This window comes from Sus scrofa, chromosome 10 (assembly GCF_054392235.1).
Source record: "Sus scrofa isolate SSC_HxYL_T2T_F1_AM1 chromosome 10, Sscrofa_HxYL_maternal_Yorkshire_Landrace_v2.0, whole genome shotgun sequence".
Taxonomy (NCBI): domain Eukaryota; kingdom Metazoa; phylum Chordata; class Mammalia; order Artiodactyla; family Suidae; genus Sus; species Sus scrofa.
Window position 1 is genome coordinate 37,959,501 of NC_139392.1, and position 16,322 is coordinate 37,975,822.

Consider the following 16,322-nt stretch of genomic DNA (forward strand, 5'->3'; position numbering starts at 1 on the left):
GATTCTGGAGGAGGGGAGATGCATCCCATGGCCTGATATAGTGGCCCTAAATTGAGAAGTCCATGCCTGTGAACTTCAAACCTGTGGAGGATTCTTTACAATACAGGACAACCAGGCAATTTCTGTTAATGGATCAAGGTAGGGAATATTGAGAGTGTGATCATGTATCTCCTTGATGGTAGGGCATGGAGGTCAGTAAGTCTCAAAGGTTCTTGGGTGTGACTGGCAGTTTCAGGTGAGACCAGTGATTTTGGGTGTAATCATAAAATCAGAGCATGACCATCAGAAGGTCTCAGGTGAGACCAGCGATTTTGGGTGAAATCAGAGGATCAGAACACGATCATGGGAAATGGGAAGTAAGAGACCAAATTCCTCCAGGCAGTTCTCTGGAAGTGATATTAAAATATTGGGGCAACAATTCATGGACGAAGGACAAAAAGAAGGGAAGAATTATTAAATATTGTTGTTCTATCTTGACACAGACACCTAACCTCCCTCCGTCCATCTTCTGGCCAAAATTTGGATGGAATGAGGATTGGATCTGTCAGCTGCTCATTCAGCTTGTCCAGGACAAGTCACTGGGGTCTCAGGAGGGAACTTAATATGCTCTCCATTGGTGGCAGGGACCAGTGGTCTTATTTTCCCTCAGAGCATGGGACCAAAAGGGAAATGAGGAGGAAACCCAAGAATATTCTGGGACCTCCTCCCCTCCATAGGACCCCCTTCACTCAGCCACCACCTTAAAATCCCCAAAATGGTGCCAGACCCCTCCAGCCACAACTCCTACAGCTGTCACTTCCAGGGGAGCATGGGAGGTGGAGGGATGGAGAGCCCACCACCCAGGTGCAAGGACACTGCCCCTGCTTGCAGAGTTAATACAGGATTGGTGGGAGCATGGGAGGTGGAGGGGTGCAGAGCCCCACACTGATGCCAGTGCACTGCCTCTGCTGGCAGAGTTAGAATGGGAGGGTTAGGCCAGAGGCTTAAGTGCACTGCCCTGGCCCATGGGATCAAATCCCACTGCCTCAACAAAACCAAAGGACATATATGGCAGGGCCTTATTACAGATTTAGGCGAGAGTTAAAATAATGTCAGGAGTTCCCATTGTGGTGCAGTGCAAATGAATCTGACTAGAAACCACGAGGTTGCAGGTTTGATCTCTGGCCTCACTCAGTGGGTTAAGAATCCTGGTTTTCCATGGACTGTGCTTTATGTCACAGACACGGCTCAGATCTGGCATTGCTGTGGCTGTGGTGGAGGCCAGTGGCTACAGTTCTGATTAGAACCCTAGCGTGGGAACCTCCATATGCCATGGATGCAGCCCTCAAAAGACAAAATAATAAGGAAATAAATAAATAAATAAATAAATAAATATATAAATAAATAAAGGATTGGAAAGATAAACCATCAGAGGACTTACTAAGAGAGATATAGAAGTTATATGTGAGAAGGAATGAGGAAAGGAATTCTATTTCATCAAGGGAAAAGAAGAGTAAGTCTGTCTTCTAGTTTGTTTTAAATGGAAAATAGGAGGTAAACTAATGGATACAGAAAGTGCTGGAAGATATGGAAAGTAGACATTGAGAGAAGGTTTATACATTATCAGGACTAAGTTCAAAATAAGTTTAATTGAGCAAATTAATTTTAAAATAAGCTGGTACAAACCTTGAACTTGGCTTTTCTTTGTTGAGAAAACAAATTTTCCTTGGAATGCTGCTTTAGTAAGAGATTATATAATTTTTTTTGTCTTTTTGCCTTTTCTAGGGCTGCTCTTGTGGCACATGGAGGTTCCCAGGCTAGGGGTCGAATCGGAGCTGTAGCCAATGGCCTACACCACAGCCACAGCAACGTGGGATCTGAGCCACGTCTTCAACCTACACCACAGCTCATGGCAACACCGGATTCTTTAACCCACTGAGCAAGGCCAGGGACCGAACCCTCAACCTCATGGTTCCTAGTCGGATTTATTAACCACTGAGCCACGACGGGAACTCCTATATAATGTTCTTTTAAGTGATCTACTGTATTTGCTTTTGAGGTCTCTTATAACTTTTGTTAAGACAAAAGTATTATCCACAGTGACCTATGATTCTATCTGACCAAATTAAAAAAAAATTATTCATAACACTTTCAAATTCTAATTAAAGTGCTTTTAACTCAGCTAACTTCAGAATGCTTCATGGGATACTTGAGGCATTCGAAAAACATTAAATTAACTAAAATTATTTGAAATGTTAAAATACATAGAGAGCATTATCAAATGAGTGATAAACCTCAGGTTATATAGAGGAATAGATTTTTTAAAAAATAAATATTCTAGAACTTTTACAGTTTCTGATATTTGTATATAAACTGGTACTATGTTATAATTCTTTTTTTTTCTAGTTAGTTCAAATTGTTATATGTCCCAACAGTTACCAAGATTCATTGTCAATTTGCATAATGATCAGGTTTAAAATGTGCCTTAAATCTTTTATCACTGGTAGTAATTGGCTTTACTCTGATACCTTTGCAAAAATGTTTCCTTTTCCAGAAGATCTATATAAAGAACTTAAGAAAATACAAGTTTCTGACTTCCAGACCTTAATAATGAGCTGAGTAAAAATATTAAAAAAAATTCTAAATGGGAAATTGATGATTTCATAAACAGTTAAACAAAAAGTATTGGTTACACTGGACTGTATGAACTGGTGATTATTGTTATAATTTTATGGTTCCTGTTTAAAATAATACTGACTTTTAATCTGTGTTTTCCAGATATAAAAAAAAAATTCTCCCCAACAAACAATTTGGTAAATTATACCTTTGTAAGTAGAACTTAAACATTTCTCTCTTCTCTAACTTACCCTCAGAGAATGGAAACTCTCAGGTTCCCAAGAGCTTTATCAGATAATTAGGAAGGCTACCTTGTATGTAGCCTGTAAAAACCTCAGGGTATCTGGGTTTTTAAAAGGGAAGGAATTCACTGAGATCTTTAAGATAAAAATCTTTAAGACAAATACTTGGCATGACTTTCCTAGCTCTGAGGTGCCTTTTAAAAGCTTAGTCTAAGATTGCTCATAAAGTTCTAACAGAGCCAATTAAAAAACCCTATATGATCAATTTTATTCATGTAAATCATCAGGCCAAGGTTGTTGACACCAAACTTAATTGGCAAATACATTAGTCTTTGTTTGGTTAATATTTGATAAAAATGAGAGTAATTTTAGAGGGAAAGAGATGTTCCTTTGAAAACCTGCTGCATCTGTTAATCTCATTCTTTTAATTGTGGTCAGTATCACTAAGACTTACTTCCTAGATAGTTCTTTGATATTATGTTATATTGCTGTAAAGTTTAACTGAGCTTCTAAAATAACATTCTAAGCTTGTTTCTAAAGTAGTTTATCTCAGTAATCTATTTTTGGATAAAAATCAGATGCCCTAAAACCTACAACAAGGGGACTAAAAAGGGCATAATATAAAAGGACTATTTCCAAGCTTGTAGAGGAAGACCCTGATCACTTACTATGGAGCCAGGAGGAGGTACAACAATTTAGGGATTTAAGAGAGGCAATGACATGTGCCCCTCTTCTGGCTCTACCATCCTTTTTAAAAACCTTTTCAATTATTTGTAATGGGCTGGGGAATGGCTCTATGGGTCCTCACACAGAAGCATGGGGGAAGCCACCAGCTGGTGGCCTTCCTTTCCTGCCTCCTGGACCCTGTCACCAGAGGATGGCTGAGTACATACAGTTGGTAGCCACCACTGCCCTATTAACTGAAGGAAACAGAAAACTCACCTTTGGAGGAAGGCTGACTATGAGTTTAAAAATAGCAAATAGGGACACAAATGCCTGGTTGAAATAGATAAAATATTCTGTGGACACACTACACAAAGGCAGCTGTTATGCTTGTGCCACAGGGAGACAGAGGCCCAAGTGGTTCCCTTTCCTCTGGGATGGACGTCAGACCCACAGGGTCTTGAGTGTGTGATGGCCCTCTTTCAGGACAAAATGGCTGGAAATAGTGAGTCCAGTTGGACTTTGTCATTGCTATTCCCTGAGGTCAAAAGTTCTGCCAGTCAGCCCCTGAGAACTGTTCAGCGGCCAAATGAAAACATCAACTTCTCCTCATGTCTAAAATAACAAGAGGCAAAGGTGACTTTCTGAGGAAACCTGACCAGGTACAGCAAAAGCTGGTCCTACATCACCCCTGCAATAAATCCTAGTTCCAAGTGCCCAGGGCAGCTGTCTGGTGGTATTGTGGGAGTCCACTAATGGGCATCCTTGTGGAAAATCAAAGTGACACCTGTACTTTGGTGCAATTGGCCATCCCTTTCACCCTGGAATTTAGGCCCCAACCTCAAACTCAGCCAATCCCGAGGAAATGAGACATCTCCCCACCCCGGGGGGGGGGTTCTTTGACTTCCAGGTCTATATTGACTCAATAGCTGTTTCAAACAAATTTAAGGTAAGAAATAAGGTGGCTGCTGGTTTTGAATCTGCTCTCGTTTGGTGCTAAACCATAAAAAAAAATGTTGATTAGATAAACTGCATCTATTACAATCAACAAAGATTCATTAATTACACTAAAGATGCCATTTAAAATAACTAAACAGCTAAGGCCTACTAGTCAAATGGCATGGGAAAATATACTTGCTTTAGACATGATGCTGGCAGCAAAGGGTGGAGTCTGTGTAATTATTGATATCCAGAGCTGTACATTCATTCCCAACAACACTGCCCCCAGACAGCACCATCACTAAGGCCCTACACTGATTAACAACCTTAGCATATGAGTTTTCAGAGAATTCTGATATTAAGGACCACTTCACAGAACTTTTAGAAAATTGGTAAGAAAAAAAAAAAATGGAAGGGACTAATAGCTTCTATCTGTAACCCTCTAATTGCTGTAGTTAGTGTCTGTGTCTTAGTTGCATATTGTATAATTCCTTGTGCCAGGAGACTTATTCAAAAATTAATAGAATCTGCCCTAACAAAGCAACTGGGACCCCCCCTCCACCAAGAAAATATACTCCTGATGGGCACAGTAGAATATGAGAGCCAAAACCATGCTCAAAAATTTGAAGAAAAGAACATTTGATAAAAAATTAAAGGGGAAATTGTATAAAGTTAACATAATGTCTTTTCTATCAAAGGAAATCTTGGTTACTCCATTTTGCTCTAGTTTCAGTTGAAATGCCTTCCTGTGTCACCCCCCCATCTTTCCCTCTTCTCCCAGCAACAATTTGTCTCAAATTAGCCAACTGAGAAGAATGGGCACCCTTTCCTGACCAATGGGAAGGGGACAGGTATATCACCTGCATTAGCGATAAACAGGGAGGGTCTTTTCTTCTTTGTGTGTGCTTTTTGAGTACACATGCCATTCTGAAAAAGTAAAGAGCCTTGTCAAGATCTCCCAGTGTTCATGTGCCTCATTTTCTGACACTGATGATCTGAGCCATGTCCCCAAAAATAACATTAGTCAACTCAGAATATCTTTTTTTTTGTCCTTTTTGCCATTTTCTTGGGCTGCTCCCATGGCATATGGAGGTTCCCAGGCTAGGGATAAAATCACAGCTGTAGCTGCCAGCCTATGCCAGAGCCACAGCAATGTGGGATCTGAGACATGTGTCTCATGGCAATGCTGAATCCTTAACCCACTGAGCAAGGCCAGGGATCAAACACACAACCTCATGGTTCCTAGTCGGATTTGTTTACCACTGACCATGATGGGAACTCCCAACTCAGAATTTCTTAGACTGTAAATTAATGGGTTCATCAAGGGTGGTATGATTGTATAAAACACACACAATGATTTGTCAATGGGGAAGGGTTTTGCATACATGAAAATACGTGTAACAAAGAAGAAGACACACAATGACTTATCAATGGGGAAGGGATTTGCATACATGAAAATACATGTAACAAAGAAGAAGAGAGTGTGATGAGGGAACCACAGGTCTGGAGGGCTTTCAGCCTGCCTGCCTGACTCAGTTTTGCAGAGAGTGAAAGATAATTCCATAAGAAATGAGTAAGTGCAGAAACAACATAATTCACATCAGTCTTCCATTGGCCACCACTAGGATGCCAATGACATGTGTGTCAGTACAAATGAGTTTTTTTTTTTTTTTTGGTCTTTTTTGTCTTTTTCAGGGCCGCATATGGAGGTTCCAAGGCTAGGGGTCTAGTTGGAGCTGTAGCTGCTGGCCTAAGCCAGAGCCACAGCAACTCCAGATCCAAGCCACATCTGTGACCTACACCACAGCTCACAGCAATGCTGCATCTTTAGCTGAGCAAGGTCAGGGATAGAATCTGCAACCTCATAGTTCCTAGTCATACTCATTAACCACTGAGCCATGAAGGGAACTCGCAGATAAATTTAATAAAGGGAATGTGTTACACATAAAGTGATCACTGGAATTAGGGCCACAATATCTAAGCCCATGAATAGTTCTCAGTTGAATAATTGAGCGCAGAAAACCTCCCATATAGGACAGCAGCAGTAATACAACACATACCATTTTTCTCATGATAACCAAATAATGCAAGGGCTTACAAATTGCAACATAGTGGTCATGCCATCACCAACAGGAGGGAGATCTCTGATCCACAAATATGTTGTTCTGTAGCAAATGGGGTCATGCAAGATTCAAAAGATATATTATTGGGAGTTTCTGTTGTGGCTCAGTGGTTAACGATTCCAACTAGGAACCATGAGGTTGCGGGTTTGATCCCTGGACTTGCTCAGTGGGTTAAGGATCTGGTATTGCTGTGAGCTGTGGTGTAGGTTGCAGAGGAGTCTTGGATCCCACGTTGCTGTGGCTGTGGCTTAGGCCAGCAGCTACAGCTCTGATTTGACTTCTAGCCTGGGAACATCCATATGCCAGAGGTGTGGCCCTAGAAAAACAAAAAAATAAAAAAAGATATATTATTGTCCCCAGAGATTAGGTCTGAAATCAATCTAGAGATAATAGAAGAAGATTAAATTGGATCTATAAATGATAAGCTAGCAAGAAAGAAGTACATAGGACTTATAATCTTGATTCAGGTGCTATTATACATTGCATGATACATTAATATTTAGTAAGTATTATTAATTAGTAATTTAGTAATATTAAAAGTAAGTAATAATTTTAATTACTTTAGACATTTAAATTTGTGATTTTTAAATTGCATACTGTAATGTGGGTTAAAACATAAAATGTTATATGTCTATTCTGGCAAATTGATATGGACATTTTTCATAAATCTTTTAATATTATCAAAGCAACGTTGTTTGTATATTGATAAAAAATTCATGTTCAATGAAGTACCTTGCTTACTGTTATTTAAGGAGACATAAAACTGTAATTGTAAAGAACAATAGTACTTTTATATTCTAATGTATCTTTTAAAAAAGCCATATTGTTAAGAAATTGTTAATATATATTTTTAAAAATAGGGATATGTTAACTTAGTTGTTTAAGTTGAAAGCCTAGCAGTGTTATCAGATTTCACACTATCATATTTTTGATGATTTAAATTATGGAAAAAGATAATACACCTAATTTCTACATACAAATATATAATGATATAATAGATTTATCCTGGTGAATTTAAACATTGATGGTTAATATGTGTAAGGATACAAGAGGCTGTAGAACGTAAGGAGTGAAAAAATATTGTATACAGACTATGTTATGCCCCTCTGTTCTCCAAGAGGTTTGCCTAATCAGTCTATAGCTTCACCAATGATAGAACTCCCAAATTTAATGGGAGAAGTTATGTGAATAAGTCATGTTGAATATTTATTACAGCTAGCTTTTAAAGAAAGCATGAATTTTTTTCTGCACAGTTCCCACTCCACCAAATATATTTGGATGGAACTGACTAGTCTGCATTTGAGGTTTGGTGATTTTGTAATTTTCTTGAGCAGTGAATAACCCCAAAATTTGGGTTTATCAATAGGTGTATGATTGTCTATTGCATAATTTTTTCCTTACCATTAGATGTAGGATCTCTGTGGAATCAAAGCTTTTTTTTCCTTTTTGAATTTTCTTGTCTTTACTAAGATGTGGTCTGTGCTTATTTGTTATGATATCTGAGGAAGCCTCCTGAGAAACCCATGGAACTCTAATGGGATTAGGCTTCCAGTACTTCCTCTCTAAAAAAAAATTCTGAAGATTTTTAAAAAATGAATATAACCTTAATTATAACATTAATATTCTTATGAGTTGTGTGTATCCATTTCCTAAATAGAGTTTTTCTTCCTGATGTGAGTCTTCTTTTTTATATCCTATTTTTTCTCTATGATTCTACTTGTTTTTAGTCAAAATATATTATATCACATCTAAATATTATACTAGTATATAATAGTAAAGTTAATTCCTAAGGCTTACAATCTTATCCTATGCCCAATAGGGGTTTGTGAGTTATAAGCATAATGTTCCCTTAATCCTGGACTTTGCCTATAATTCTTATCAAATTGACAAAATCCATATGATTTGTTCTAATGCAATGCTCACATTAGGAATCCTTATCCTTTATTAAGCTATTATAAGTGCTAGGGAGAGGTCCAGATATTTTACCTACAATAAAAGAACAACCCTAAATGGAAGGCATTATTTATATCCTCATTCTAAACATGAGATGTGGTTTATTAAGTTGCTCAAGGTCACCTAGATAGTAAGTGATGAGGGTGGAATTTCCAACACAGGCAGTGCAGCTCCAGATCCCACATGATTCAGCAATGAACTCTACTCTTTTCCAAGGATGTTGGGATTTTAAATTGGAATACCCTAAATGAGAACCTTTTAGCCATTATTTGGTTTCTGTATTTAACAAATCCCTTTAACCCCTGCTAGATTTTTTCAAGTACTAATGAAAAATGTGAAAAGTTTTATTTAATTAGAAAAAAATATGGATGGAGAATAAAGTGTTATCAGAATATAATAAGCTGGAACTCTATAAGCTGGAACAGTTAGATTGAAAAGTATTCTACCTTCACCTACTTCAATCTCTTCATTTTTTTAATGAGTGAACTGAGACAGCCTTGCAATTACACTTAGGAAAGAACTCAAGTCCATGCTTTCTTACACTGAGCTTGGCTTTTTCTCTTAATTATGCTGCTATCTGAAATCTGGGCACTGAAATCCTATTTTTTTTTTTGTCTTTTTGCCTTTTCTAGGGCCACTCCCATGGCATATGGAGGTTCCCAGGCTAGCGGTCTAATTGGAGCTCTAGCCACCGGCCTATGCCAGAGCCACAGCAACGCAGGATCTGAGCCTTGTCTGCAACCTACACCACATCTCACAGCAATGCCAGATCCTTAACCCACTGAGCAAGGGCAGGGATTGAACCCTCAAGCTCATGGTTCCTAGTCAGATTTGTTAACCACTGCACCATGATGGGAATTCCCCGATGTCCTATTTTTGAGCACTCTTAGTGTCTAAGCAGTTTAAATAAAACCATGTTCCATTGTCATTTGCCTCTTTCTTTAGTGTGTATTTTCTCTTCCCTCACTACCTACCTCACCCCAAGAGTTTTGAAAATAAATACTAGCTGCTAATCTGTTAATGTAATAGTTGGTGATAATCATGAGTTAGTTCAATTCAAAAATATATCCTGATGTGTGCTATGTACTTACTGTATTGTGTGTTAAGAGTTAAGGAAAAAAAATAAAAATCACTAAAAAAGAGTTGTTGGACAGGTAAAAATTAAATGAATAGAACTACAACTTCTTAAAAATCTGATAGTCAGAACAAGTAATTGCTATAGGAAAGAGTGTGCAAAATAAATTTGTAGTTATTTGATACAGCTAAAATTTCAATGTCTTGAAATTTAATGAGAAATTCACGAAGACCAAACAGCTTTGAGATATTAAAGACTGAGTATCTAATAGTGGGCTGTCATAGTTTTAATGGAGTTATTCCAGAAGAGATGTTATTTCTGTTGCTACATATGTTCATATTATAAAGGTACTCACTAAATGCTACCAACTTGAAGGACTGACTCTACACCAATTTTGAGTTTATCATCACCATAAGAGTATGCTTCTGGTGGCTTCTCTACCAAGAACTGATATAGATTCAGTAAGTTTCTAGTAAATGTATGACTTCCTGTTGGCCCTTTGATTATGAGTCTCTATAGAAGGTTCACTAAAACATAGAGATATAACCTTTTGCTTGTGGCTCCAATGAAACCACTGGGGGAGAAATAGAGTGACAAAATCTTTTTTTTTTCAGGGTCATCTCTGTGGCATACAGAAGTTCCCAGATTAAGTAGGCTGGGGGTAAAATTGCAGTTGCTGATGCTGCTAGCTCATGCCACAACCACAACAATGTGGGATCTAAGTTTAGTCTGTGACTTACACCACAGCTCACAGCAATGCCATATCCTTAAACCACTGAATAGGGCCACAGACTGAACCTGCATCCTAATGGATACTACTCAGGTTCATTTCTGCTGCACTGCAAAGGGAATTTCCATCTTGTTCTCAGATCTTTACCTTTATCTTAATCGTAACTAAATTTAGTGAGTATGATTTAAGGGAAATTAGGTACAATATATCATGTGGAAAGGAGGAGACTCAGTGCAAATCATCCTATGGTCAGCCAGTATCCACAAGTTGAAGAGGTCACAGATACAAGAATTTGGCATTCACAAATCTTGTTTTTAGACTGGTGCTTATCATTAAAGTGTTATGGCACGGAGATAGTGTAAGAAAATATAAACCAATTTAACTAGCTATCACTTAAAAGCTTCTATAACTCATAGCTAGGTGTCTTTTGGTCATGAATAATATATATTTAACTTCTATGGACCTCATTAAAATCCCAACTCTAAAGTTGACTGTATAACTAGTTAGTAGATAAACACTATGTTTTAATTAAGTTGGATTTAAATAGGGGAAAGGCCTTCATGATGAAATTCTTATTATATTATTGTTGTAATTTTATTAAATCACAAATAACCACAGGAAAATAGGAATGGAAAATAAGAATAATAAGCAAATAATCAGGAACATCTGAGGAAAAAAAACTGAATAACAAATAAAACAACAGGAAAGACTAGGTCACCTGAGAAACAATCTATATTCTCTGGTGCAAACATGGAAATTGTTTTCCCAGGAAAGCCCCAATTCTTCCACATCAACATCAAAATGAGAACTGTATAACCTGAGGCCTGCCCTCAGCTTGTACCAAACAAGTAGGCTTCAGTCTGACCAGAAGCCCACCTTCGGCATGCACCATTCAGGCAGGCTTTTATCCTGACCAGAAGCCCACCTTTGGATTGTACATTTCAGGTGAGCTCCCTTCCTTGGTTAGGAACCTGCCTTTGGGTTTTTCTGCCATCAGGCAAGGTCCTTTCCTTGAGACCCTGCATCTCCTCAGCTCCCCACAATACATAAAGGTTAAAAATCACATTTTTGTGAGACATATTCTGGAGAAATCAGCTTTCTTGTCATTTGGTAGATCATCTTACAGACATGGCCACCCACATACACCACCCAGTTAGAATACCAAGGTATCATCATTCTAGTTGAAGCAAGAAATTTGAGAAAATGATGGCCATACTTGTGAAAGTAGATACCAACGTCTCATTTTCTAAAGAGCTACACTGTGTGAGGTCCTGTGGAGTAAACACTGTTGAGTAAGGCATAACATTGTTGACACAAATCTTGCAATCTTTTCAAATTCATTATCAACCCTTTTCCATGTAGCCTCTGACCCCTGATCAACACCTTAAAGCTAACACATGGAAAATAGGAACAATGTGACCGAGTTTGTCCTCATGGGGCGCACACAATATCCTGAGAAGCAAAAAGTTATATTTGTCACATTCTTGCTCATCTGCATTGTGACCATAGTAGGCAATCTCCTTATTGTTGTGACCATCATGGCCAGCTGATCACTGGGCTCCCCCATGTACTTTTATCTGGCCTCTTTACCATTTGTAGATACTATTCCACTACCATTGCTCCCAAAATCATCATTGACTTACTTCATGAGAAAAAGATATTTTCCTTTCAGGCTTGTCTAACTCAATTGTTTATAGATCATTTATTTGCTGGTGCTGAAGTCATTCTCCTGGTGGTGAGGGCCTACGACTAATATGCAGCCATCTTAAATGTCTCCATTATTTGATCACCATGAATTGGTGGGTATGTGTTCTCATGCTGCTGGTGGCCTGGACTGGAGGCTTTCTACTTTCCTAGGTTCAGCTTGTCTTTGTTTATCAGCTCCCGTTCTGTTGGCCCAAAATCATTGATAACTTTGTCTGTGACATGCTCACCTTACTGAAACTTGCTAGCACCAATACCCACCTCATTTGACTTTCAAATTTAGCTAATTGTGGGGAAAATTGAACTGTCATCTTCTTCATTCTCCTAATTTCTTATGGGGTCGTATTATATTCACTTAAAACTCATGGTTTGGAAGTGAATCACAAAGCTTCTATAACTGTGCATCTCATGTAACTGTATCATATTATTCTTTATTCCATGCATATTCCTGTATGCCAGGCCTACTTTTACTCTTCCTGTTCATAAATTTCATGACTGTGGTTTTAACTTTCATCACTTCAATGTTAAACCCCTTAATCTACACCCTGAGATATACAGAAATGAAAAATACCATGAGAAAACTTTGGGAATAGAAACATGACCTTAGGTGGAAAATGGGTGCATCCTTCATACAAAACATGATATTCACTCTTTCACAGAATCAATAAATAATTTTCCTATAAGTTATGACATTTAAAAATTATTTCTGTTGGTTTATTTATACTTCATATTCCTGAAACACCTATATAAATTATTCTTTATCTAAATGGAATTTTTTTGTAGTATTTAGAGACCAGGAGAATTATATGGTGTTTATACATGTAATCATACTGCTTTAAGATTCTTTAGTGGATAATGACTTTTGGTTTTACTTAAAGTTATGTTTTGGGATATGGCACCTTCCTGGCAGAGAAAAGCATGACCTTATGGAATGTTTTCCATTTTACTCAGTGAGACTTTAAAATTTAAATTCTGATGGTTGTAAAATGTTAATCTAATGGTAAAAACAAATGTCTTCGTCAAATTAATTATTTTAAAATTTTGCAGCATACGATCACCACTGAGTACAAATCCATGAGGAACGAACTTTGTTAACTTTTACAAAGTAATGGTAGCATACGCTTGATTTTGTGTATCTTATAATGTTTTTGAGCATGTCACAGACAAAGTTATCAATGATATTGGGCCAACAGAAAGGGAGCTTATAAACAAAGACAAGCTGAACCTAAATTCTTCAATACCATTCTGTTCAACCAGATCAAATGATCAATTCCTCCGATAGTTGAAATACATGTTTAAGTCATTGTATCATACATAGTCCCAGAGTCTGCCTACATTAAATTAAACTATCTAGGTAGGGTTTTTTAAAATGCAGTGAATGTTTAACATTTTGGGAACAGAACATTTTGTTTTACATAATGGATATCTTTCTGATTCTCCATAAACTATATGATCTTGTTAACTTATGAATCAAATGTGTATTTCTGTTTCCAATTGATCTAAGCGGTTTGGGGAATGAAATATTGTACACAAAGTTCATTTTTAAGGCTCTAGTATAATGTGCTTCTGTTTAGACTCAATCTGCAAAATAGAAACTAAGGCATAAAATATGTTTTCATCCATTTCTCAATTTGTACTTAGAATCACTTAGTGTGCTTAGCAATACTAATGCCTCCACCTATTTGACAAATGTTGAATAAATGCCAGGCACATATTGAATAAAGTTTCATTTATTCTTCAGTGAAGGGAATAAAAAGTACTCTAGATTTTTTTTAACTCAGAAAGGAATCTGATATTGTGAATTAAATCTTCAAAATTATCACAATTGAAAAAGCTGGCATCTGCATACTTGAGTGAATGTGGTTGAGATCAAGCATTCACCACCTATGCTGTGATGCAGAGGAGAGGCATCTTGACTCAGTGTGAAAGATGCCTGCATGTACTTCTTGAAATCCTTCCCTGCCCTGAATTTCAAAATTTCTTTAAAGTTTTAAAATTTTTCTATTCACATATCAAACTTTAACCCACATGGGATGTAAATTTTCAGTACAGTGTGAGATGGATGTATTCTTTCCTTTCTTATCATAAGAATATATACTAAATAAACATTCTGTTTCCCAGAACCCTATGATATCATTAGTTTATTTAAAAATTCTATAGATCTATTATTCTCTCTCTTATCTTTCCATTTTTTCAGTCAAGGCACCAATTAGTCAAAACTCAAATGTTTAAATTGCTGCAGATTCAGATACTAGAGACCTCACTATGACTGAATATCCTCCAGCAAAGGCCCAGAGACCAATCATCAGAAGTTCTTGATGAAGAATTTAAACATACTTGTAACAATCAGAAATAAACAGTCTCCAAAATTACTTTTTATAAACAGAAAAATTAACATGTTTCTTCTCTTGCACACCATGAAGGAAAATAACTTATAGAATTAAAATGATTTGGGCTTATCTGGAAACCAAAATATTAATTTCTCATCACCTTGCCATTGATATTGTCTTTACCTGTTAATTCCCCACTTCAGAATTCATCATCAGCATGGAAATGAAGGAAGACAGGATGAATGTGACTAAATTCATTCTAATGAGATTTACACAGAAACTAAGATACAAATAACTCTATTTTTGGAATTAAATTTTATTTCCATTTTTACTGTCACTGGAACATGTTCATTGGGGTTATTAAGATCTGCAGCCAGACTTTGGACTCCCCAGTGTATTTCTTCCTGGCCCTCATGCTTTGATAGATGCTGCTACTCCACTTCCATAGTCCCAAATTTCTAGCTAATTTGTCTATTATTCAAAACTGTCTCCTTCATTGGTTGTGTGACACAGCTTTTTACTGAACATTTATTTGGAGCTTGAGAGATTTGCCTCCTTGTGACCATGGCCTGTGACCACTATGTGGCCATCTGTTGACATCTGCACTATGTGACCCTCTTGAACCACCACATAAACTGCTTCCCAGTGAGGATGTGTTGGGTAGTGAGTTGTTTCCACTCAAAAGGACAGATCCTGGTCACTTTCTGCCTTCCATTCTGTGGTTCCAATATCATGATGACTTCATATGTGACATTCTTCCCATGATACAATTGCCTGCACTGACTCTTTCCTTGTTGTTCTCTTGGTTGCTGCCAATGGGGGAATGACACATGTGATCATTTTCATAATGTTATTAGTTATGTGGTCAGCCTGTGCTTCTTGAGGACTCACCACTCTGCAGGGAGGAAAAATACTTGACTACCTGTAGTTCTGACATCACAGTTGGCTTGATCTTTGTGCCTGTATTTTAATGTATCTGTGACCAGTAGCAACTTATCCCATGAATAAATAGCAGGATTCTAGACTCTTGTCACTTCTATGTTAAACTCTGTCATCTACATAGTGTTATATACAGAGTTTCAAAAATGCCAATAGAATATTATTAAATAAGATATAATTACAGATAACAATTGGTCTAATATAGAAATTTCATTTCTATTATGGCATGAATTAATTTTGACTCTAATGAAAAATGTAATCTGTTACCAAAATAGAAAAATGTATGTATGTCACAGATGTATTTGTAGTAAATATCCAGCCTCCCTCTGTTATATGTTCATTGAAGAAATCAATGGGCTCCACAATATAACAACATTTAGTCAGCATATTCTGGTTATGAAAATGTGATGGAGAGTAAAAGCACTAGCTTCAGGATCAGGTAACATGGGTTTTATTTTTCACTATACCATCATCTTATTCCAACCTTAAACAGATTTCCCTATTTCTACAAGAAGTTTGCTTTAGGTGATTTGGAAAGTGTTTCCAAGTTCTGTGATTCTTCCCATGCCAAAATTTTACTGTCATAAATATTATTATATATTCTTCTATTTCATTAGAATTAAAATTGGAAGTTATGAGACCATTGCTCACTTCCAAAAACTTTTACATTCCTAGTAATCCACTTAGGGGATGTCCTTATGGGAAAATATGTCTTTGGATTGGACTAGTAAAATATGAAAATTTCTCTTCAGTGCTTTATTACTCCAAGATCACTTTCCTCTACCTATTAAAATGCATGAAGCAGAGTTCCCGTCGTGGTGCAGTGGTTAAGGAATCCGACTAAAAACCATGAGGTTGCGGGTTCAATCCCTGGCCTTGCTCAGTGGGTTAATGATCCAGCATTGCCATGAGCTGTGGTGTGGGCCATAGAGGCGGCTCGGATCCTGTGTTGCTGTGGCTCTGGCATAGGCCAGTGGCTACAGCTCTGATTTGACCCCTAGCCTGGGAACCTCCATATGCCACAGGAGC

General features: G+C 37.4%; 1 pseudogene; it reads left to right on the forward strand.

The window, feature by feature from the left end:
• Nucleotides 1-11,717: 11,717 nt before the first annotated feature.
• On the forward strand, nucleotides 11,718-12,617 carry LOC110258633 (olfactory receptor 4A15-like; annotated as a pseudogene).
• Nucleotides 12,618-16,322: the final 3,705 nt, after the last annotated feature.